General features: G+C 41.9%; 1 protein-coding gene across 1 annotated transcript in view; it reads right to left on the reverse strand.

The window, feature by feature from the left end:
- Positions 1–23,927, reverse strand: part of LOC135509238 (leucine-rich repeat-containing protein 4C-like) — a 103,519-nt gene that overhangs the window by 21,032 nt on the left and 58,560 nt on the right. Inside the window, exon 2 of the mRNA XM_064929726.1 lies at positions 14,120–14,192. The gene's annotated coding sequence lies outside the window, so the exon portion shown is untranslated. The remainder of the gene's footprint in view (positions 1–14,119; positions 14,193–23,927) is intronic.

The raw sequence follows: 23,927 nt of genomic DNA on the forward strand, positions 1-23,927 counted from the left end.
AGTTTTGCCCTTGAGCAAAGCAGTTAACCCCCAACAACAACTGCTTGCCGTGGATGCCGATTAAGGCAGCCCCCAACACCTCTCTGATTCAGATGTCCACAATGAGTGGGAGATTGAAGGGTTTGGTTGATGGATCAAAATCACATTTCAAAATGCAATCTTCTTTTTAGTCTTTACAATGAAATAACTGTTTTCTGTATTAGCTGTACAAGCTTCTGTAGAGACAGACAGTCTATCAAAACACAAGCTTTTCTGGCACAAAATTACAGTTATAATTTGCAAAGCAATTTTAATACAATTTATTAAAGTATTATATTGAAGGAAATATGACACTTAAAGTGACAGACTAAGCTTTAAGTCACATAACTCATAACTTGTTTTTTTAAGTTGTTGGACTGTATACAAAACATTAAGAACACCTGTTCTTTCCATGGCATAGACAGACCAGGTGAATCCAGGTGAAAGCTATGATCCCTTTTTGATGTCACTTGTTAAATCCACTTCAATCCGTTTAGATGAAGATGAGGAGACAGGTTAAATAATACTTTTTAAGCCTTGAGAAAATTGAGACATGGATTGTGCATGTGTGCCATTCAGAGGGTGAATGGGCAAGACAAACACTGTAAGTGCCTTTGAACGGGGTATAGTAAGAGAGGGCCGGGCGCAACAGTTTGAGTCAAGAACTGCAACGCCACTAGGCTTTTCACGCTCAACAGTTTCCCTTGTGTATTAAGAATGGTCAACCTCACACTGTGGAAAGCATTGGAGTCAACTTGAGCCAGCATCCCTGTGGAATGCTTTCGACACCTTGTAGAGTCCATGCCCTGCTGAATTGAGGCTGTTCAGTGTAGTTTGGGAAGAGTATGCTAATGGAGGATAATTGGAAAACACCATGCATGAAAGACTAAACAAATTAATGAATAAATAAATGCAACAGTACTCGTCAAAACGTACATTTAGTGAGAAACAAATATGAAAACACATTTTTGATAAATAAAACTGTCAGTGTTTTGTGGGATTTCAACATTTTGGATTAGAGTTCTCTTCCTTAAACTGGTAGAGATTTGACATGCGTTTTTCTGGATATTTTTGTTGTTATTCTGTCTCTCACTGTTCAAATAAACCTACCATTAAAATTATAGACTGATCATTTCTTTGTCAGTGGGCAAACATACAAAATCAGCAGGGGATCAAATACTTTTTTCCCTCACTGTATATTTGGGGAGTTTCTCCCATTACTCTCTGCAGATCCTCTCAAGCTCTGTCAGGTTGAAATGGGAGCATCTCTACACAGCTATTTTCAGGACTCTCCAAAGATGTTTGATCGGGTTCAAGTCCGGGCTCTGACTGCAGGACATTCAGAGACTTGTCCCGAAGCCACTCCTGCATTGTCTTGGCTGTGTGCTTATGGTCATTATCCTGTTGGAATGTGAACCTTTGCCCCAGTCTGAGGTCCTGAGCGCTGTGGAGCAGGTTTTCATCAAGGATCACTCTGCACTTCACACCGTTCATCTCTCGATCCTGACTGGTCTCCCAGTCCCTGACGCTGAAAAACATCCCCAAAACATTATGCTGCTACCTCCATGCTTCACCACAGGGATGATGCCAGGTTCCTCCAGTCGTGATGCTTGGCATTCAGGCCAAAGAGTTTAATCTTGTTTCTCATGGTCTGAGAATCTTTAGATGCCTTTTGGCAAACTCCAAGCGGGCTATCATGTGCCTTTTACTGAGGAGTGGCCTCCGTCTGGCCCCTCTACCATAAAGGCCAGATTGGTGGAGTGCTGCAGAGATGGTTGTCCTTCTTGAAGGTTCTCCCATCTCAACAGAGGATCTCTGGAGTTCTTTCAGAGTGACAATCTGGTGCTTCATCACCTCCGTGACAAAGGACCTTCTCCCCTATTGCTCAGTTTGGCCAGGTGGCCAACTCTAGGAAGAGTCTTGGTGGTTCCAAACTACTTCAATTTAAGAATGATGGAAGCCACTGTGTTCTTGGGGACCTTCAATGCTGCCAAATTTTTTTCGTACCCTTCCACAGATCTGTGCCTGAACACAATCCTGTATTGGCACTCTAAGGACAATTCCTTATGTCTCATGGCTTGGTTTTTGCTCTGACATGCACTGTCAACTGTGGGACCTTATATAGACAAGTGTGTGCCTTTACAAATCATCTGAAATCAATTGAATTTACCACAGGTGGATTCCAATCAAGTTGTAGAAACATCTCAAGGATGATCAATGGAAACAGGATGCACCTGAGCTCCATTTTGAGTCTTATCGCAAAGTGTCTGAATATTTACGTAAATGTGATATTTCTGGGGGAGTTTTATACATGTGCAAACATTTATAAAAACCTGTTTTCACTTTGTCATTAGGGGGTATTGTGTGTAGATTGATGAGGAAATGCCATTTTAGAATAAGATTGTAATGTAAGAAAATGTGGAAAAAGTGAAGGGGTCTGAATACTTTTCAAATGCACTGTAGCTATACCCATTGAATCTTATACTGCATGTATAACATGCTTGTATCAAAATAAGAAAAGAAAAGTACACCAAAGCAACATATCAAGGTTATGTGTTACATAAACGAGCCTTGTGATTTGTAAGGATTTGTAAGCCCTTGAGAGATACCTTGCGATGGTTCTAAATGAACTCTTACATGGTTCTTCTATAAACACCTGAGTAAGTATATGTTATATAGAAGCAACGTATAATCATGCATATTTGATTATGCTAATTTGAACAACCATTATTTAAGGTACTAGACATCTACTGTGAAGCACCTGATACATTCATATACAACCACACACGACTCAGACTCTCACCGCACACTTTTATTTGACGCTATTTCGATATGTATGATATGTCTCATTTTCTGCCACTGGGGTGGCTGGCAGTGGCTCATTTGTGAGTCAACACTGACCATCGGTCTACATCCAGCCAGTGTCAGGGACGGCGATGTGGCCATCGGAGCATGAAAATAACCATGTAACGTGTCTGCAGGGCAGCCCATTCACTATACAAATGAGCTGGGATCATATCCATGGGCTACGTCTACAGCGCCGAGCCAGCCACAGAGCTGGAGCAATCGTCCGATCCCCCAGTCGGGGAATGACCCCGGAGCAACACATTTTCATGACAAATGAGGCGCAGTAATTCCGATTGGCCTCTTTAGACACGAGTTTCGGGCAGAGAGCTCATTTAGACTGTTGGCCCTGTAACCCATGTACGACCACAGCATCATGCACATGCACACAAACACGCACGCACGCAGGCAGGCACACACACACACACACACACACTCATGAATAGATACGGATATAGACACACACCGGCACACAAACGTACACACAGACAGAAGGCACAGAGCATTGTGTCAAGGTAAGTTTACATACTGCAAACACACAGGCTCATTCATTCAAACCCACATCACACACACGTATATACTGACATACACATACCCTCTGTCAATACCTCCCTTTCTTTCACATACACAGATTTTCTTTGTCATTGCTATGGTGTATACCTCACTGAATTCCTGACCAATTTCTTCACTGACCAATGGAGAGGTCTGTTGTTGTAGTCTGTTGTCCTTTAATGTCACTGATTTATTTCCACAATTAAGCAGCATCTGACACCCAGGTGCTTTATCGATCATCTCAGGCTGAGGAGAGGGAGGGGAGGGCACAACTCAGGAGATGTGTATCGGTCTAGATCAATCTCCCTACATGTTTTCTTTCACAATCAATGTCCAAATAGCTCTATCACATAGGCAAGGATAAAATCCCCAAGTCTGCGTCCTGTGTGTGTGTGTGTTCCTTTGTGAGTCTGTCTATGTTTGCGTTTGTGTGAGTCTGCATTTGGTCATGCTGTGTGTTCGTGTGTGTGTGTGTGTACCTCCCATTCTGTGATGCTTCATCCTGTTAAGGATTCCGAGTGACTGTGGTTAGAAAATGGCCTCTAAACATTATGCTGTCATTTCATGGCTATGTGAGGCAGTCAGAAGCACCTCTCTCTCTCTGTCCACATTAGTCCTGTCAACCTGGGTGTTTGGCAGAGGCCAGGGTGACCATGCACAACATAAAGTCTGACCCGGCCATCTAGAGGTCACAATCCTGGGCCGCCAGGTTGCAGGCTAGAGCAGCAGCAGCAGCCTCTGGTCTGTGTGATGGAAGACGTGCCACAGACACAACAGCTGCTGGACCAGGAATAGAGAGAGAGACAGAGGCAGCTCCCAGGGAACAGCTGTCTGCTAAAGGCTACCAGCGAGGGCAACAACTAACCAACCCAGGTGTTTGGTGAAGAACGGAGGAAGTGTTGCATTGAATAACCTTTGTGACCAATTTGGTTTCTGTGAATGGGGTAACTATAATCAAAGGTGTGTTATGAGTTTGGATTTCCGTTTCAAATACAATTGGATAAGCACGGTACAGTAACAACCCGTTGCATTTCTGTTTCAGCATATAAACCAGAGGTGTATTTTTTTATGTAGTTTTCATCTTGAAGTGCTTGTGTGGAACAGTGCATCGGGGAGCTTAATGACTCATGCTGACTGAGCTACAATACACATACCAAAGAATGGAGGAAGAGACAGAGTCAACTGAGCAATCCAGACATCAAGCCTATGGATGGAGGAGTATCATTCCCACGATAGAATGCCTATATCTAGTTAATAACAGCTAATTGAGCTCCAGGAGCTCTCTCTCATGCCCCGTCATTTTCAGTACACACACAAGCTCCTGGTGATTCTGCTTTTAGCCCATCAGTAACACACACACGAGCACACAGACAAACAGATACTCACACGCGTGGTCGCATGACTTTGTCTTAAAGGGGGGTGCAAAAATAAAAATATGTTTTTTTATTAAACATTTAAACATTTCTTCACCAAAATAAATTCTATTTAACTTGAATATTTGAATGAAACACAGGCCAGAAAAAAATGTGTGCATTTATCTAGACATTTATCTATATACAAAAGGTGCAGAACAATTGATAATATACAGTGCCTTCAAAAAGTATTAATACCCCTTGACATATTCCACATTTTGTTGTGGTACAGCCTGAAATCAAAATAGATTAACCTGTTGAGTGTAGGGGGGCAGTATTTTGATGTTTCGATGAAAAACATACCCTAATGAAACTGCCTATTTCGCAGGCCCAGAATCTAGAATATGCATATCATTGTCAGATTAGGATAGAAAACACTCTAAAAACACTCAAAAATACTGTCTGTGAGTATAACAGAACTGATATTGCAGGTGAAAACCTGTGGAAAATTCAACCCGGAAGTGCTGTTTTTCCTGAAAGCTCTGTGTTCCATTGCCTGCCTTCGCTCCATTTAAAGGGATATCAACCAGATTCCTTTTCCTATGGCTTCTCCATGGTATGAAAAGTCTTTAGACATAGTTTCAGGCTTTTATTTTGAAAAATGAGAGAGAAAGATCGCATCGAGTCATTGGATGGCTGGGTGCCAGCAGCGTTTTGCATGCGCAACAGCTTGGAGCAGACATTTTCTCCTTCTCTCCTATTGAAGAAGCTACAGTCCCGGTTGAAATATTATCGATTATATATTGTAAAAACAACCTGAGGATTGATTATAAAAAACATTTGACATGTTTCTACGAACTTTACAGATACTATTTGGAATTTCCGTCTGCTCGATCGTGACCGCTCAAGCCTGTGGATTTCTGGACATAATGCGCCAACCAAATGGAGGTATTTTGGATATAAAATAATCTTTATTGAACAAAAGGAACATTTATTGTGTAACTGGGAGTCTCGTGAGTGCAAACATCCGAAGATCATCAAAGGTAAGCGATTCATTTTATGGCTTTTCTGACTTTCGTGACCAATCTACTTGGCTGCCATCTGTTTGCAATGTTTTGTCTGCTGAGAAAGGTGTCCTTACATACACGCTTGATATGCTTTCTCCGCAAAGCTTTTTTGAATTTGGATTAACAACAAGCTAAGCTGTGTTTTGATATATTGCACTTGTGATTTCATGAAAACTAAATTGCTTTAGTAATTTAATTTGAATTTGAATTTGGCGCTCTCCAATTCAGTGGATGTTGACAAAAATGATCCCGGTAACGTGATGGGTGCATCAAGAAGTTAAATATATGTTTTTTTTTCTCACCCATCTACACACAATTCCCCATAATGACAGAGTGAAAACAATAACATATATCTTTTTAACATTTATTGAAAATCAAATACACAAATATCTAATTTACATAAATATTCACACCCTTGAGTCAAAACATGTTAGGATCCCATTTGGCAGAGATTACAGCTGTGAGTGTTTCTGGGTAATTCTCTAAGAGCTTTGCCACCTGGATTGTACAATATTTTCACGTTGTTATTTTTAACATTCTTCAAGCTCTGTCAAGTTGGTTGTTGATCACTGCTAGACAGACATTTTCAAGTCTTGCCATACATTTTCAAGGCAATTTTAGGTCACAACTGTAACTAGTCCACTATGGAACATTCAATGTCTTAAGGACCTCCAGTGTAGATTTGGCCTTGTGTTTTAGGTAACTGCACTACTGAAAGGTGAATTTCTCTGCCAGTGTTTGATGGAAAGAAGACCAGGTTTTCCTCTAGGATTTTTTCCTGTGCTTAGCTCTTATTTTTATGTAAAAAAATGATGACAAGCATGAGCATAAAATGATGCAGCCACCACCATGCTTGAAACAGTGAAAATATGAAGAGTGGTACTCATTGAAGTGTTGTGTTGGATTTACCCAAAACATAACACTTTGTATTATGGACATTAAGTTGATTTGCCACAGTGAAATCCCTGACCGGTTTCCTTCCTTTAGGAAATATGCCTTTGTCTTTGCAGTGACTGGGTGCATTGATACACAATCCAAGGTGTAATTAATAACTTAATCACGCTCAAAGGGATATTCAATGTCTCCTTTATTTATAGATGCCCTTCTTTACGAGGCAACGGAAAACCGCCATGGTCTTTGTGGTTGAATCTCTGTTTGATAATTCACTGCTTGACCAAGGGACTATAATTGTATATGTAGGGTATAAAGGTGAGGTAGTCATAAAAAAACATGGTAAACAATATTATTGCACACAGAGTCCATGAAATTTCTTATGTGACTTGTTAACTTCTTGATGCTATACCCATCCTTTTAGCGGGATAATTGTCATCAGCAACCGCTGAACAGCAACAGCCCCGCAACATTCAAATAATATTTCAAAAAATATTTATATTCATGAAATCACAAGTGCAATATTGCAAAACACAGCTTAGCCTTTTGTTAATCCACTTGTCGTCTCAGATTTTTAAAATATTTTTTATAGTGAAAGCAATCCAAGCGTAAGTTTATCGATCACCTGAAAAAACATTATAGACACTTAGCATTAAGTAGCTTGGTCACGAAAAGCAGAAAAGCAATCAAATGAATCACTTACCTTTGATGATCTTCGGATGTTTTCACTCACGGAGACTCCCAGCTACACAACAAATGTTCCTTTTGTTCTATAAAGATTATTTTTATATCCAAAATACCTCCGTTTGTTTGTCGCGTTATGTTCAGAAATCCACAGGAAAGAGCGGTCACGACAACGCAGACGAAAATTCCAAATATCCCAATATCCGTAATGTCCACAGAAACATGTCAAATGTTTTTTATAATCAATCCTCAGGTTGTTTTTAAAATATATAATTGATAATATATCAACCGGAAATATCTTAATCAGTAGGAGAGGGAAAAGCAATAGCTGTCCAAACTCTGTTGCGTGAGCAAAACTGAAGTGACCACTTGACACGATGTTATCTTCCTGGCTCATTTTTCAAAATAAAAGCCTGAAACTATATCTGAAGACTGTTGACACCTTGAGGAAGCTATAGGAAAAGGAATCTGGTCGATATCCCTTTAAATGGATCATAGGGAGGCTATGGAACATGAAGTTTTCAAAATAGAAGCTACTTCCTGGTTTGATTTTTCAGTTCTGTTATACTCACAGACAATATTTTGACAGTTTTGGAAACTTTAGACTGTTTTACTTTGGGAATGCTATTTTGCCAAACATAAAAATAGTGTCCCCTAGCTTCAAGAGGTTAAGCACATGTTTTACTCCTGAACTTATTTAGGCTTACCTTAACTTAACATTGACACTACTGTGGAAAGCATCAGAGTCACAAAAGGCCAGCAACCCTGTGGAATGCTTTCGACACCTTGTAGAGTCCATGCCACAACAAATTGAGGCTGTTCAGAGTGCAAAAGGGGGTGCACCTCTATTAGGAAGGTTTTCCTAATGTTTTGTACACTCAGTGAAAATTTTGTTAAAATATTTATTTATTGAAACTACAATATCACCTGGTGATATTATGTCATAGAAAACATCTTTAAAAATGTGGTAACATCAGCAGTTGTGCTTGATTGTAAGAACCCTATGGCCGTGCAATGGCATAGCCTTGTTTTGCTAATTTAGCAGACAGTATACGTATTTACAGAGCCCTTATCACAGTCAAAAAAACACAAGGTAATATAACAGAATAAAATGGAACAGAATATTTTCAATTTAGTTTATTCTGTTATTTGGAATTTTCTAAATGGACAATTCCATGTCGAAAACTGCATGACGATGAACTACTGCCACAACATCTGTTTGGTGAGTAGGCCTAGGCTTAATGATTCTGAAGAAAACATTATCTTTGTCTTCATCAAACCAATGTTTTTGCATATTTTGAGTGTGTAACGAGTCTATGTTTAAGGGGGTTATAGTGTAGCCCTAGGCTAACCAATTCTAAATGGCACTAGCAGATTGCGAAGTAGCCTAATCGGAAAATAGATTGGACACAATTATTTTAAAACTGCATCTTGTTGTTGGAACTTCAATCAACCAGTTCATTTTGGCATGGAATGTAGCTTGGTACCCCATCAGTTATATACATTTTTATAAGCATGTGCAGTGCCTTCAGAAAGTGTTCACACCCCTTGACTCATCATGTTATGGGTATACTTGTAATAGTTAAGGACTGGGGAGTTGTTCAGGATACAAAATAAATGGAATGGCGCAAAGCACAGTCAAATTCTAGAGGATAACCTGGTTCAGCTTCCCACCAGACACTGGGAGATGAATTTACCTTTCAGCAAGACAATAATCTCAAACACAAGGCAAAATATACACTGGAGTTGCTTACATTCAATGTTCCCGAGTGGCGCCGTGATTGGCTCAGTGTTCTGTCACTCATTTGGACCTGTAGATCACTGCCGTCATAATTCACTTTTTTTTCCAAGTCCCCAGTTGTCTTGAAAGCACCACGAATCCAGTGAATGCCAACCTCTGATGGCAAAGTTTGATGACAAAATTTGCCACAAGAAGGACTGCCGCGCCACCTTCCTGTTCAAGTGAGCACAGCACAACAAGGTGAGTTCAAAAATGGCTTGTATGCTTCTGCATACATGATATATTTTACCAGGGAGAAAGGAATACTGTAGCTAAGAAAGTAATACTAAGTGTATGTTGTGTAGTAAGCTGTTAGTAGCCCATGTGCCTCACCCTAATAATTTGGTCCCTTTCCCCCACATAACTTAGCCTACTGTTCTGACTAGGTGGTACACCTGTAGCCTTATAGCCTGTTTTAAAGAAATGTAATCATTAAATATTGTATGAGCTTTCAGTGTCTGCTTTATATGCCTCCTTTATTTATCCTACGGTTCTGACTTGGTGTACAGGGAGAATGCTGTAAAAAATGCCCCATGTTCTGAATTCTGTCACTGTACATTTCAAAAGTGCTGAACTAATAGTCATATTGACTACGTCCGTCCTAGCTCGCTCATTAATGTCTTATTCTAAATTACGGATTGCCTTTTATCCACTCGTCGTCCCCTTATGCCGTAGTTTGTACATCTCAATTGAAAGTAGAAACCACATTTGTTTAACCCCTGTGTAGTCTTAACGTGCTGTATACGCCCCTTGTCCTAAGTGTAAAAAATAACCCGCTTTTATTTTGCATGAAAAGATAACCTGTCATTCATCACAAACTTTGTGAATATCTGGGAAAGAAAGACTGCATTTAATCAGTGGACACCACTCTTTTTAATTACAACACACCTGTCATAATTCTTTTCTTTACTAAAGTAGAGGTTTATTATTATTATTATTGCTAAAGGTATTGCATAGCTGTAAACATATACTTTTTGCAAGAACTTGCAATTGTATAGCATAAGAAAGTAGCAGAACGTAGTTTTGAATGCATTTATTTGAAGGGAAACAATAACAGTCTTGAACTTTTTTGGCAACATAGAGATATATTGTTATATACTGTGCAATGATGAATTCAACTACAAAATACTAGTCTTCTCCCATTTTTGTAACCATTGCCCCCACCCACAAGGTATATAAACAACAACAATAAAAAATAATAAAATAAGGTAATAGATACAAAACAAAAATGGGAAGAATATAAATCAATCAACTCTAATTAACACATGTAAGACAGTATGCAAGTGTGTGTGCATGGACTTTGCTGATGTATTTCTCTCATGTGCAGCACATATTATTTGTTTTCCATTCCTTCTTTGGGGGCAGCATTGGCATCTCCTCCTCTTGCCTGCCCCAGCTGCAGCCTCAGGTGGATCAGGACAAGATTCAGCCCCCTGAACAGCTTTCACAAGCGCTGCAGAGGCTGCTGTGTGGGGGAGGCGCTCCCTTCTTTGAATATGTGAGGTTACAAGTGCCATTCCCTGCTGCTCCAGGAGGTAAAGGCACTTGTTCCACTTATCAGGCATCCAGGTAGGGTTTATCTTGTTCCATATCACAAAGGCACAAAGCCATATCCATTTATACAATGTGCTCAGGAATACCACATTATTGTTCCTCTTTGGGAGGTAAGAAACTAGAGTGGTGGCAGGGGTGAAGGCAAACTTTGATGAAAAGACCTCTCTCCCCCTTGTTGCGAGGAGTGCAGGGTTGTAGCTCAGGCTTGTTCTTTCTAACTGTGCCAACCATGGTGATCTTCCTCTTCATGAGTTGCTGGCTGAATTCAATTAGTATTACACATAATCTAATTTTCTCATTGTGTGTGTGTGTGTGTGTGTCTTTGTGTTTTTTTGTGGTGTGTAAATCATTGTATAATGACTCTAAGACAATATTTGTACCCTGGTGGTGTACAGCTTTCATGGAAATATGAACAAAGGCAATGTTTCACTTTTCCAATGATGGGGTCACTCAAGGAAAAGTCATCAAATTTCAAGTTGAAAATTATCATTTAGGGCGATTTCTGTGCTGTTAAACATAGTGGAGGTTTTTGACCCTTAAAACCTGTTAGAGATCGGGCTACTTTTTCGACATTCTGGTAAAAATCACGCAACATTTCAATGTCCTGCTACTCATGCCTGGAATATAGTATATGCATATGATTAGTATGTGTGCATAGAAAACACTCTGAAGTTTCTAAAACTGGTTCAATGATGTCTGTGACTATAACAGAACGTATTTCATGCTCAAAATCGCAAGGAAACCGGATCACAAAATCGACGAAGAAAAAATCAATCCGCCAGTCTCTGTATTGTCTATTGGAAGGAATAATAGTTAAGGATGGGATTACAGTTCCTACAGCTTCCACACGATGTCGCCAGTGTTGTGATTTCGATGCAACTAAATCCTTGGCCAGATGAGTAATAGGCACATCCGGTCTTCAGGTCCACAGCTGGAAAAAATGGAAGCGGAAAAGTGGACTACGTTTTCCAAACTTGTTGCTATTGAATACAGATCGCTCCGTGATCAATTTGATCGTTTATTAATGTTTACTAATACCTAAAGTTGGATTACAGAAGTAGTTTGAAGTGTATTGTCAAAGTTTATAGGCAACTTTTTAATTTAAAAAAATAACGTTGCGTTTAAAAACGGTGTTTTTCCTGGATCTGACGGTCTTCATAAATTGACATTTTGGGTATACAAGGACCGATTTAATCGAAAAAAAGACCCAATTGTGATGTTTATGGGACATATAGGAGTGCCAACAAAGAAGCTCGTCAAAGGTAATGAATGTTTTATATTTTATTTCTGCGTTTTGTGTAGCGCCGGCTACGCTAATTCTTTTGATAACGTCCCCTTCTGGTATTTCGGGGTGTTGCATGCTATCAGATAATAGCTTCTCATGCTTTCGCCGAAAAGCATTTTAAAAATCTGACTTGTTGGCTAGATTCACAACGAGTGTAGCTTGAACTGAGTACCCTGCATGAGTACCCTGCATGTGAGTTTTAATGAACGTTTGAGTTTTAACGAGTGCTATTAGCGAAGCGCATTTGCATTTATTGTTGGCAAGGTGGGACGCTTGCGTGTCGGGTTGCCCAGAGAGGTAAAGACAACACAAGGGTTAAGCAAGTCAGCCAAATCAGCTATGTTTTTTAAAGGCAATAAGTTAGGCTTAACTTCTTGCGACTCTCAAACCTGGACCCGGGAGCGTAATCATCGCCTCAAACTAATTAGCATAACGCAGCGGACATAAATCTTCCTAGAAAATCTTCCTATTCATGAAAATCACAAATGAAATATATTGAGACACAGCCTAGCCTTTTGTTAATCATACTGTCATCTAAGATTTTCAAAATATGCTTTACAGCCAATTCTAGACAAGCATTTGTGTAAGTTTATCTTGGCATAATGCTATGCTAGGCTCTGCTAGCAGCAGGCAACATTTTCACGAAAATAAGAAAAGCAATCAAATTAAATAATTTACCTTTGAAGAACTTCAGATGTTTTCACTCAGGAGACTCCCAGTTAGATAGCAAATGTTTCTTTTTTCCAAAAATATTATTTTTGTAGGCGAAATAGCTCCCGTTTGTTCTTCACGTTTGGCTGAGAAATCGACCGGAAAATGCGGTCACTACAACGCCAAACCTTTTTCCAAATTAGCTCCATAATATCGACAGAAACACGGCAAATGTTTAGAATCAATCCTCAAGGTGTTTTTCACATATCTATTCGATAATATATCCCTAGAGACAATTGGTTTCTCATTAGAAGCGATAATAGCTACCTCAGTACTTTACGCAAGATTTTCTGCGGGAGCCATCATGTGACCACTTGCTCAATGTGGTCCCTTACGGCTATTCTTCAACATAAATATGTAAAAAGACGTCACAATGCGGTAGGCACCTTGGGGAATACGTAGAAAGCGTAAGCTCATTCGTAACCCATTCACAGCCATATAAGGAGTCATTGGCATGAAGCACTTCCTGTTTGGATTTCTATCTGGGTTTCGCCTGTAACATCAGTTCTGTTGCACTCACAGACAATATCTTTGCAGTTTTAGAAACACCAGAGTGTTTTCTATCCAAAGCTGTCAATTATGTGCATAGTCGAGCATCTTGTCGTGACAAAATATCCCATTTAAAACGGGAATGTTTTTATCCAAAAATGAAAATACTGCCCCCTAGTCACAAAAGGTTAATGAACTGTTTCGCTGACAGACAAGTCTCCACTGATAGCCAGATGTAGCGGTGGTAAGGATTCACTCCATGGTTCTGAAAAGAAAGCTCTGCTGTTGGGACAGCTTTATTTAGGTCCTAACAGTTTGTGGGCACCGTTTGTCACCGCGATAGTGCAATTAATGTATCCTTTATTGTTATGTTGTGTCGTGGCTTTGCTGGCATGCAGTTTGCCCCACTAAGATTTACATACTTAAATCACCACTGCATAGGGGACAACACAGAGAATTAAGATCATTTAATATTGCTATCAAAGCGCTAAGGAGAGTAAATATCAAGGGGCTAACTTAGTAATCAAGAGTCAAATACTTGAACTTGATACTGTTTTTTAGTTACATAATCATACTTCCACAATGACTAAGGAATTAGCGCATCTTTGGTGCTACTGTATGCTTTGTTATTTCCTGGAACTGCATAAAGGAAGATTATTGGAACTGAGATATCAATTTTTATTGTGATAGGACACCATTGCCTGACAACGGCCACCCCGAAACCCTTTGGACCTCCCTTCAGGCCAATGAGGAGTCATGTCCCTGTCACTAAATCCCATGCTCCGCCCCTCCCCATCAGACTGGGCGGAGTCAGGCCCTGTGGCTAATCCAGGATTAGCCTGTAGCCCCTGGTTGTCTCTTTCTCTCCTTTTGCCTCTTGTTCTGCTCTCACCTGCCAATTTATTTACAGTCTCCGTGGTTTCTGGCCATCCTCACGTTTGCTCGCTTTCGGCTGCTGGCTCACCCTGAAAGGAGAAGAGAGGAAAAATTACTCATTATGAATACTTAAAAAAAGAGAAAATAATGGCTGTGTTTACAATGACAAGCCAAGCTGCTTGGATGACACTTGGTTTTGTGGGATCCTCACTTGGCAACTGTGGCTAGCGGAGTGCATTGGTACTGCGTAGAGGGTGCCAAGGTCTTTGTTGAAGCGGGGCGAGTGTAGTACCGCCAAAGCAAGGGCTTAGTGAAAGAAAATGTTCTACCGGATAGGCATGGAATCACAGAGACTCTTATTAGTACATCCCACTCCAGCTATAGACCTTTAAAAATACATTGCTGACACAGAATTCTGGCTAGGCCTATATCGAGTATCGCTGGAGACTATGTTGGCAGACTGAACCTGTTTTCATTAACCATGTGGAAACCATAAAAATCTTATCCACCCACATGACAAAAAAATAACTCATACCTCCCCAAACCCCTTTCTTCTCCAAAAATATCTCTCTACATTCCTGGCTCTATCCCCTGCCCCCTCCCTCCTCCTCCTCTCCCTTTCGGCTCTGCTGAGGCAGGTTTCGGTGCTTTTGAGGAACCAAGCGTTACATAACTGGAGGAGCGAACGTCCAGCTGGGCCAAAAAGAAGACTTTCTACTCAGTGGGGGGTGGGCTGCTCCACATACCCAGGGACAGCGGACAGTCACATCTAACCATAGACTGAGGAGAGGAAATAGAGGATCCACTCACTGAATAAATGATAGAGGAGTAAAAAAAACACACCGGTAAAGCCCTCAATCCTTCCATCCATTAATGCAAAGGGACGAGTGTTAATAAGGGAGTGTTTGATCCTCAGGAACATAAAAGTAGAGGCCTTTCCGGACCGCTGTCCTTATTTTCAGACTGTGTTTACAGTTGACTCCTCTCCTCGTCCCCTCACTGCACTGTTCTGTACTGAAACAAAGAACAGGTGACAGTAATATGGTTGATCCCTATCCAGCACTTGCTTTCACCAGTACACTTCCTTCCCCTCAGAGCAGATGAAGGCAGGAGCCATGGAGAGGAAGTCTCTGTAGACTACTGAGATCCCTTGTCTCATCATGCTGCGGCCCAGTGGGCGCTGTTCCACAATATTGTTGCATTATTTGCAGGCGCACGCAGCTCATGGCATTGAAGCCTTGCGTAAGCCCAGAGCATCCAAATGTGTCTCTGGTTGTGTGACTTTGTGTGTGTTTGTGTGTGCGTGCATGGGTGTGTGTGTGTTTGAGAAATAGTATCGAGAGAGAACGAGTGTTTGTGAGTGTTTGTGTGTACAACAATGAACTCATCACACATCACACAATACACTCCCTGAGGGCCCAAACCAGTGCATCTCTCGCTCTCTCCCTCTTTTTCACTCTGGAGCTCGCTGATGCCGCAAAGCATATATTCAACTGAGAGTGACTAATTATACTAACAAAGAAGATGATGGATATGAGCATTGCCACACTAATCATCATCATCGTCATCCTCATCAGCAATGATATCTTCATAAAACAAACACGCACACACCACACACACACACACACACACACACACACACACACACACACACACACACACACACACACACACACACACACACACACACACACACACACACACACACACACACACACACACACACACACACACACACACACACACATACCTCCTACTTTGACAAAACACTGCATCATCACATTTCCAACTGTGGATCTAGAGTCATTGTCTCATAACGGGAAGAGATATTTGTTCTCTCTAATGAGGACAGAGGAAAAGACATATTCAACCATTATGTCAGAGAGAGAAGAGTACCAGGGCTGGAGAAGCCTCCTCTGTGGCTGGGTCCTACCATGGAAGGATGGGGATATGCAACCTACAGTACATTGATATGCGTTCACTGTTTGTACTATATATAGTTAATGCTAGAAGAATAGTATAGAGTACATGCTGTCTATTTCAGCTCAGCCACAGGATGGAGAGAGGTCAGGTTAGTGCAGCTGATGCTCCGAGGAGGAGAATGAATGGAAAGAACAGCAGCATATATTTTGAATAGTTGTCAAGACATCTCTCAACATTAATAAAAAATCCTAACACTAAAGTCCTGAAATTGTATTCAAGGCACCATTTCACTTTGATTTCTGTATTTTTCTGTGAAATGTGTTCTACCTTTCCATATGGGTGAATGGCACTCTAACCGATTGTATCAAATGATGGGTCCTATGTATGGGATAAGCACAACAATTTACTGGTGTTTTTTGGTCTACTGATAATAACCTCTGAATTCACCAACCCTTGAAGTAATTTTCCACACAATGTGCAACCTCAATTTCAACCCAATAAACCTAGAGATTGCAATACCTCCTCCAAGTCTCCAGAGACTTATGCTTGTATCCTACCACCTCCCCACTACAGCAGAAAGGGCTAACATATACCATGCTCGTATCTTTCCCTCTCTCCATCTCTCCTGAACTCATGGACACAAGGTGTATCGCTCCAGGAGTAGAAGTCCAACAAATCAAGTGATGTCAGCAATCTGCGCTCCTTCTAATCCTCTGGCCGCCCTATCACCACCTGACCCACAGGTCACCCTCCATCATCCTGTGGAAATGACCAAGAAGTGTTGTCAACACAGCCGCTTCTATAATTAAGGCTTGGGGTGGGGGGGTCCAGGCTGCGGTGGTGAAGGGGGAAAGTGAGGCCACCCTGGCCAGGAACAGGATGTCCCGGAGGGGCTGTGAATGCTGAAATCACCTGGGCCGGTCTTCCCGTTAATCATCACCTAAATTCATCTGTGTCTGGACCAGCTCTCTCACCAGGCCAGCGCACACACACACTGACCACACCACCAAGTAAGAAGAGAGAGGGAGGGAGGAAGGGGAGAGGGGGATGTAATTGAAAGAGAGACAGAAAAGGAAGAAAGAGATGTATAGAGAAAGAGAGATAATAGTACACGTAGATGGAGATGTGTTTGGAGTGGAGAGAAGAATGAAGACATTGGGAGAAATAGCCTGCTGTGTGTGCAATCCAGCTAATAAAGAATGTCTGGATGCCCCGCTGTTAGGACAATGTCTGAAGACCAGACAACATTTTGTGTCGAGACAACAAATGTCGATGAAACATTTGAAAGACTTGTAACTGAATAGCTGTTCATCACACATACTTCAAATATCTTTATGAAGGCACCAGGAGGTTGACTAGGAGTATAGGGTTGCGGGCCCGACATCAATCTTTGTGTTGCGGTCATCATTTTTCGTGCAGTGGGTGGGAGCCGGAGGTCAGACAGACAACTATGGGATGAAAATATTTTTGGGATCCTGCAGATTATTTGGCAACGGTCTTCTTTCTTCTAGGCATGGGTTAGCATAGGTCTACCTTTTGTATTAATAGCACATATTTGTTGCATTATTCACAAACTCAAAATCCGCTGCTTCGACTTCAATCAGTCTACCTTTCCTCTTCTAGTTGTGTTCGTGAGATCAAGTGTGCCTGTAGTAGTCTGTATGTGTGGGCTCAATGCAATAGAGTAGGCTGCCTATGCATGGGATCACGTGGGGGTTGTCTTTCCAAGGAAATGAACTTAAGTATGATTAGAATAATAGTTTAGTACGGTGTCTATAATTGAATATTAATCATGGAAAGAAGTGAAAGGGGCTCAACCAACATGAGTCGAGGTGCAGTCCAAAAATGTTTCAATAAATATTGATTACCCATGTATTTGTCTCTGCCTGCAAATCCTCATCCTAAAATGTAGGCTATATCCTATATGCAAAACATAAGAGAAAGTGCAAGTGACCCGCTGTCATCATGCTTGCTGCTTCAAGTTCAGTAGCCATGTGTGGTCTCATAGAGTAGGCTATAGCCTACGCATGGGCGCAGAATCACGGGGCAGTTCATCTGTCCACGGAAATGTACTTAATAAATATGATTAGACTATAGTTTACTACATTGCCAAAATTGCCGTCTGAAAATTGAGAAAGTGCAAGTCTTTCCAACTACTCTCCTCAAACTAAGACTAGTATCACCAATAGCCTAATATAATGGGCCATGTGAGAATTATTTTTTTTTCTTCTTTTTTACTCTTAGGTTATTTTTGCTTATTTTGATATTAACTATAGGGTGCAGGTTTCCTGGGACTAAGCCTGGCAAGTGCGTTGTGTCACATATCCTTAAAATAGCATTGCTGGACTGTGGTTGGGTTTGGGACCAGTTTTTTGCAGTAGCGGGTGGGTGTCGGACAGAAAGCCAGCGGGGGTGGGCGGGTGCAGTATGAAAAGCTGTGGGTGTGGGCGGGTGCAGTATGAAAAGCTGTGGGTGTGGGCGGGTGTAGTATGAAAAGCTGTGGGTGTGGGCGGGGGCAGTATGAAAAGCTGTGGGTGTGGGCGGGGGCAGTATGAAAAGCTGTGGGTGTGGGCAGGGGCAGTATGCAAAGCTGTGGGTGTGGACGGCGGCAATATGAAAAGCTGTGGGTGTGGACGGGTGCAGTATGAAAAGCTGCGGGTGTGGGCGGGTGCAGTATGAAAAGCTGCGGGTGTGGGCGAGAGCAGTAGGAAAAGCTGCGGGTGTGGGCGGGTGCAGTATGAAAAGCTGTGGGTGTGGGCGGGTGCAGTATGAAAAGCTGCGGGTGTGGGCGGGTGTAGTATGAAAAGCTGCGGGTGTGGGCGGGAGCAGTATGAAAAGCTGCGGGTGTGGGCGGGAGCAGTATGAAAAGCTGCGGGTGTGGGCGGGAGCAGTATGAAAAGCTGCGGGTGTGGGCGGGGACAGTATGAAAAGCTGCGGGTGTGGGCGGGTGCAGTATGAAAAGCTGCAATGTGGACGGGGGCATATGAAAAGCTGCGGGTGTGGGTGGGGGCATATGAAAAGCTGAAGGTGTGGGCGGGGGCATATGAAAAGCTGCGGGTGTGGGCGGGGGCATATGAAAAGCTGCGGGTGTGGGCGGGTGCAGTATGAAAAGCTGCGGGTGTGGGTGGGTGCAGTATGAAAAGCTGCGATGTGGGCGGGTGCAGTATGAAAAGCTGCGGGTGTGGGCGGGTGCATTATGAAAAGCTGCGGGTGTGGGCGGGTGCAGTATGAAAAGCTGCGATGTGGGCGGATGCAGTATGAAAAGCTGCGATGTGGGCGGGTGCAGTATGAAAAGCTGCGGGTATAGCTGCGGGTATGGGCGGGTGCATTATGAAAAGCAGCGGGTGTGAGCGGGAGCAGTATGAAAAGCTGCGGGTGTGGGCGGGTGCAGTATGAAAAGCAGCGGGTGTGGGTGTGTGCAGTATGAAAAGCTGCGGGTGTGGGCGGGAGTGGGATGAAGAAATCACTCCCATGCAGACCTCTAACTAGGAGGTTGGGGAGAAGCAGAGAGCTTTTCCAAGCTGCCAATGATAGTTATAATAGAGTCATAACTAGGACCTGACAGTGATCCATAACAATTGAAAGTTGCTTTATTCCTGTCTTGACGTGTCTCATATACAGACAGGGATTTATAAGTAATGCTGGTTTCTTTTATTATAATAAATATGTCTTGGGAGATGATGGTGATGAGATAAGGCAAATTAGGGACTAAAGTGGGAATTAAGTGGGAATACATGTATCTGGAACAAAGAATATGATTTGGTAATTCTGTGTTAGAGGATCTGTGACTTCATTAAATTAAAATGCAGCTAAAGCTCTACTTTAATATGATTTGTAATTAACACATTTCTCAGCCATATACATAATTTCTCTTAAATTGTGCTTACAGGCTTTTCTGTTTCAACCTATTTTGTGAAACTGTCAAAGGCTTTTATGTGTATTGTATTGTAGTGTGTGTGTGTGTGTGTGTGTGTGTGTGTGTGTGTGTGTCTTTGTGGTTATTGTGGTGTGTAAATAATTTTAAAACAAAAATGACCCTTAGACAATCTTTGTGACCTGGTGGTGTACGGCTCTCGTGGAAATATGAACAAAAGCGATGTTTCACTGTGTGTGTGTGTGTGCATTATTTGCAACATGATGTGTTTACATGTTTCCTTGTAATCGCCTTTACTGACAACCAGCCTGTAATGCTGAAAAATACGACACTGTTACGTTTCACACAGACAGGCTAATAGAGAGACAATGGTATGGTGTTTAGCCAGATGCCCTTCTCAGTCATTGACAATGAGGACAGAGAAGGCCTGCTTATTCTTATGTCGTTGACAGGCCTGCTGCATCTGGTCTTTCACAACATCTGTCAAGACCTCAGAAATGGCTGCCAGTCTTATAAAACCAATGACAAGAGGGACGATTAACAGCAACAATGCGTGATGGACATGACCTACCATGTTATTGCATTATCAGTTCTTAACTGCTCCAGTGTACAACCACAATCATAGATTCTATTCAATGGTTTTACCACCCAGTGCTAATTCACAATTGTATTAACAAATGTGGATACTTAAGACACTGTGTTATGTAGTTCCAGAAGTACGGAGGGATCGTTATCTGCCTGCCTGCCTGCCTAATATATATATATATATATATATATATATATATATATATATATATATATATATATAAATAAATAGAATTAACACAATCAGGGGAGAGATATAGTATTAAAATGTCTGATTAAGTGGCTGACTGAATTAGCATGTGGAGTGTAAGGAGGGTTTTGAAGGGAGTGAAACAGTGGGAGGGAGGGATTATATAAAAAAAGATGTCATTACAGACGGACAGCGTCCCACTGAGAAGATAATATTTCCTGGTTTTACCTCGTCTAGTTACAGTGGGGCCGGGCCGTCTTTTCTCTTTGATTAATTCTTTTTGACAAGGAAATGTTCCTCCGATTCATCTGACTGTGAAATTGATTCATATTCACCCTTCTGTTTTAGGTTTTCAGTAGTACACATACCAGCTGTCAATTCTTCATGAAGGGGAAGATAATTGTTTTGGGCCCCTTGAAAACTTCAAATTCACAGAATAAATGATGAAACATTTTTACTGAGAGAGATACTGGAATTAAAGATGAGTGGACCTTATGAAAGTGCTTAACTGGGGAGAGGAGATATGAAGGCAGGTACAAAGATAATTTCCTCCTAAGAAGAGAGAAAAAAGGAGACAATGCCAAAAATTCAACAGGCAGAGGAAGAAGATTTGGAAAAGTAGTTTGTGAAAAAGCAAAAAGCTGAGAAGATGAAAGCCCTATATGGTGAGGCACGGCGGAGAGGAGTGAATTAACAATATATGGATTCACCCACCCCTCAGAACGTTTGAGTCTCCTATGAAAGCCTGCCAAACACTGGGATATAGGAAGGTTTCAGGCTTTAAGCATGACACTGAGGGAGTCATCTGAAGACACATTACATGCACATTTCATATTACTTGTTTTAACTTTCTCATTGAGCATGCCAGCTGAGTTGTATAATACCCATAACATGTTTACTGTTGAAACTGGCCTCAAATTACACGTTTATTACAGCTGTTTTCTATGGACCTATGTGGGTGGAAAGGGGTTAGGAAACGGGGAGAAGAGAAATAGCATAAGACTAGTGGAGAGGAGTGAGGGAGGGATAGATCAAAATAGTAAAAAGAAAGGCAGAAGAGAGAACGTGATGAGGGAGGCATGGAGTAAAGGAGAGCGAAGGAGAGCAGTGGGAAGGAAGAGGAAAAGAGTTGAGAATGGCATAATGTATGATGGTAGAGGAGAGGAGAGAGTAGTAGAGTAGAGTAGAGTGATTGGCTCGTGGTGATTCAGTAGGCCTACTCATCTGTCCACCACTGAGGCTAGTCTGGGTCACAGGGCGTGATGTCAGTCTGCCTCTCTGGGCCAGGGGAAGTGACCACATCGCTCGCACGCACGCGCACACACGCACACACACACACACACACACACACACACACACACACACACACACACACACACACACACACACACACACACACACACACACACACACACACACACACACACACACTTGCAGGCCCGGGGCCATGAAGACTCAGGCTCCTGGTCTCTCATCAAAGGGCCATGCTAAAAGACTGGGGTGATTACAAATTAGAGCAACACCTCTGATGTTCCCCTCTCTTACTCCCAGGAGACTCCTCCAGGGATGGAAGTCCTGTTGGTTCCTTAGCTGCCTCACAGGTTGGCTGCTGCTTTTATTCTACATTTAACATGGTCACATAAAGCTGTTGTTAAAGTTCAATTAAATTGTTTAACTGTGCAATAAAATCAACGGTGAATATCTGAACCATTAAGTGTTTATGCATTTATAATGTGCAGGCTGAACTAACTGCATAAAATATTTAATGGTTTGGGAAGTGACAGAGTGTGAACTGAAGATTCTGTCACTCCTTCTAACTGCCTCAGATCACAACACATCACTCTGTCCCTCCTAACTCTTACAACTACAACAAACCATTTCCACCGACTTCCATGTATCTAGCACACACACACATATACAAGTTCCTCAATCCGGATTCTCTCTTTCAGGTGGGAGCAACCAGTATTTGGGAGACTGAGGCCTAGATTCAATCAGATCAAGTGTTAACCAGCGATAGCAGCTACCCGCATAGCAGATGTTTTGGTGGTGTCGGATGCGGCTAAAGCGGATCTGATTGAATCAAGCTTTGTGTGTCTCAGTTTGAGAGAGGCCTCCCAGAGCATGTAAGCCTTGTGTTTCCGCACGCTTACACCCTTCTTACACCTCTCTGCTCCTCCTCAGCCCAATCTCCAAGTCCTCACAGACACGTCTCACCACAAAGTGTAACATCCCACACAAGTCTTGTCGAGGAGAGAACAGAACACGCAACTCATGCGATGAGGTTTTCCATCCTTCTCTCTCAGCCAGAGAGAGAAAGACAGAGAGAGGTGAGGGTCGGTTCAGCTGTCATTGCTGCTTCCTTAAGAAAGGATCTGCCCCTTTTTTCATATGCATATTCTTGATACCATTTGAAAGGAAAGGAAACACTTTGCAGTGTGTGGAAATGTGAAGTTAATGTAGGAGAATATAGCACATTATGTATGGTAAAAGATAATACAAAAGAAAAAAACATGTTTTACATTTTTTTTGTACCATCATCTGAAATGCAAGCAAAAGGCCATAATGTATTATTCCAGCCTAGACGCAATTTCGATTTTGGCCACTAGATGGAAGCAGTGTATGCGCACATTTTTAGACTGATCCAATGAACCATTGCATATATGTTCAAAATGTTGTATCAGGACAGCCCAAATTTGCCAATTTTGTGCACTCTCCTCAAACAATAGCTTGGTATTCTTTCACTGTAATAGCTACTGTAAATTGGACAGTACAGTTAGATTAACACGAATTTAAGCTTTCTGCCCAAATCAGATATGTCTATGTCCTGGGAAAAGTTAATTTACTTACAACCTCATGCTAATCACATTAGCCTACGTTAGCTTATCCGTCCTGTGGGGGGGAGGGGGGGGACAATCCTGTAGAGGTTATAAAGAGGATTTCAGATATCAGCGCTAAGCATATCGTTCATTACAGGTATTGAGGAGGGGAAGTGGATGGTGGAGTTAAGAAAGGAACTGCTGACGTGGTACCAGAGAAGCAGAGTGTAATGTACCGTCTGTAGGCCAGATTAGAAGACGGCCTCGTATCAGAAGAGCTGTGAGCCAGATAGCTTCATACCGTACACACACACACACACACACACACACACACACACACACACACACACACACACACACACACACACACACACACACACACACACACACACACACACACACACACACACACACACACACAAAACACACTCATCTG

The sequence above is a fragment of the Oncorhynchus masou genome, chromosome 22 (genome assembly GCF_036934945.1).
Source record: "Oncorhynchus masou masou isolate Uvic2021 chromosome 22, UVic_Omas_1.1, whole genome shotgun sequence".
NCBI classification, from domain to species: Eukaryota; Metazoa; Chordata; class Actinopteri; order Salmoniformes; family Salmonidae; genus Oncorhynchus; species Oncorhynchus masou.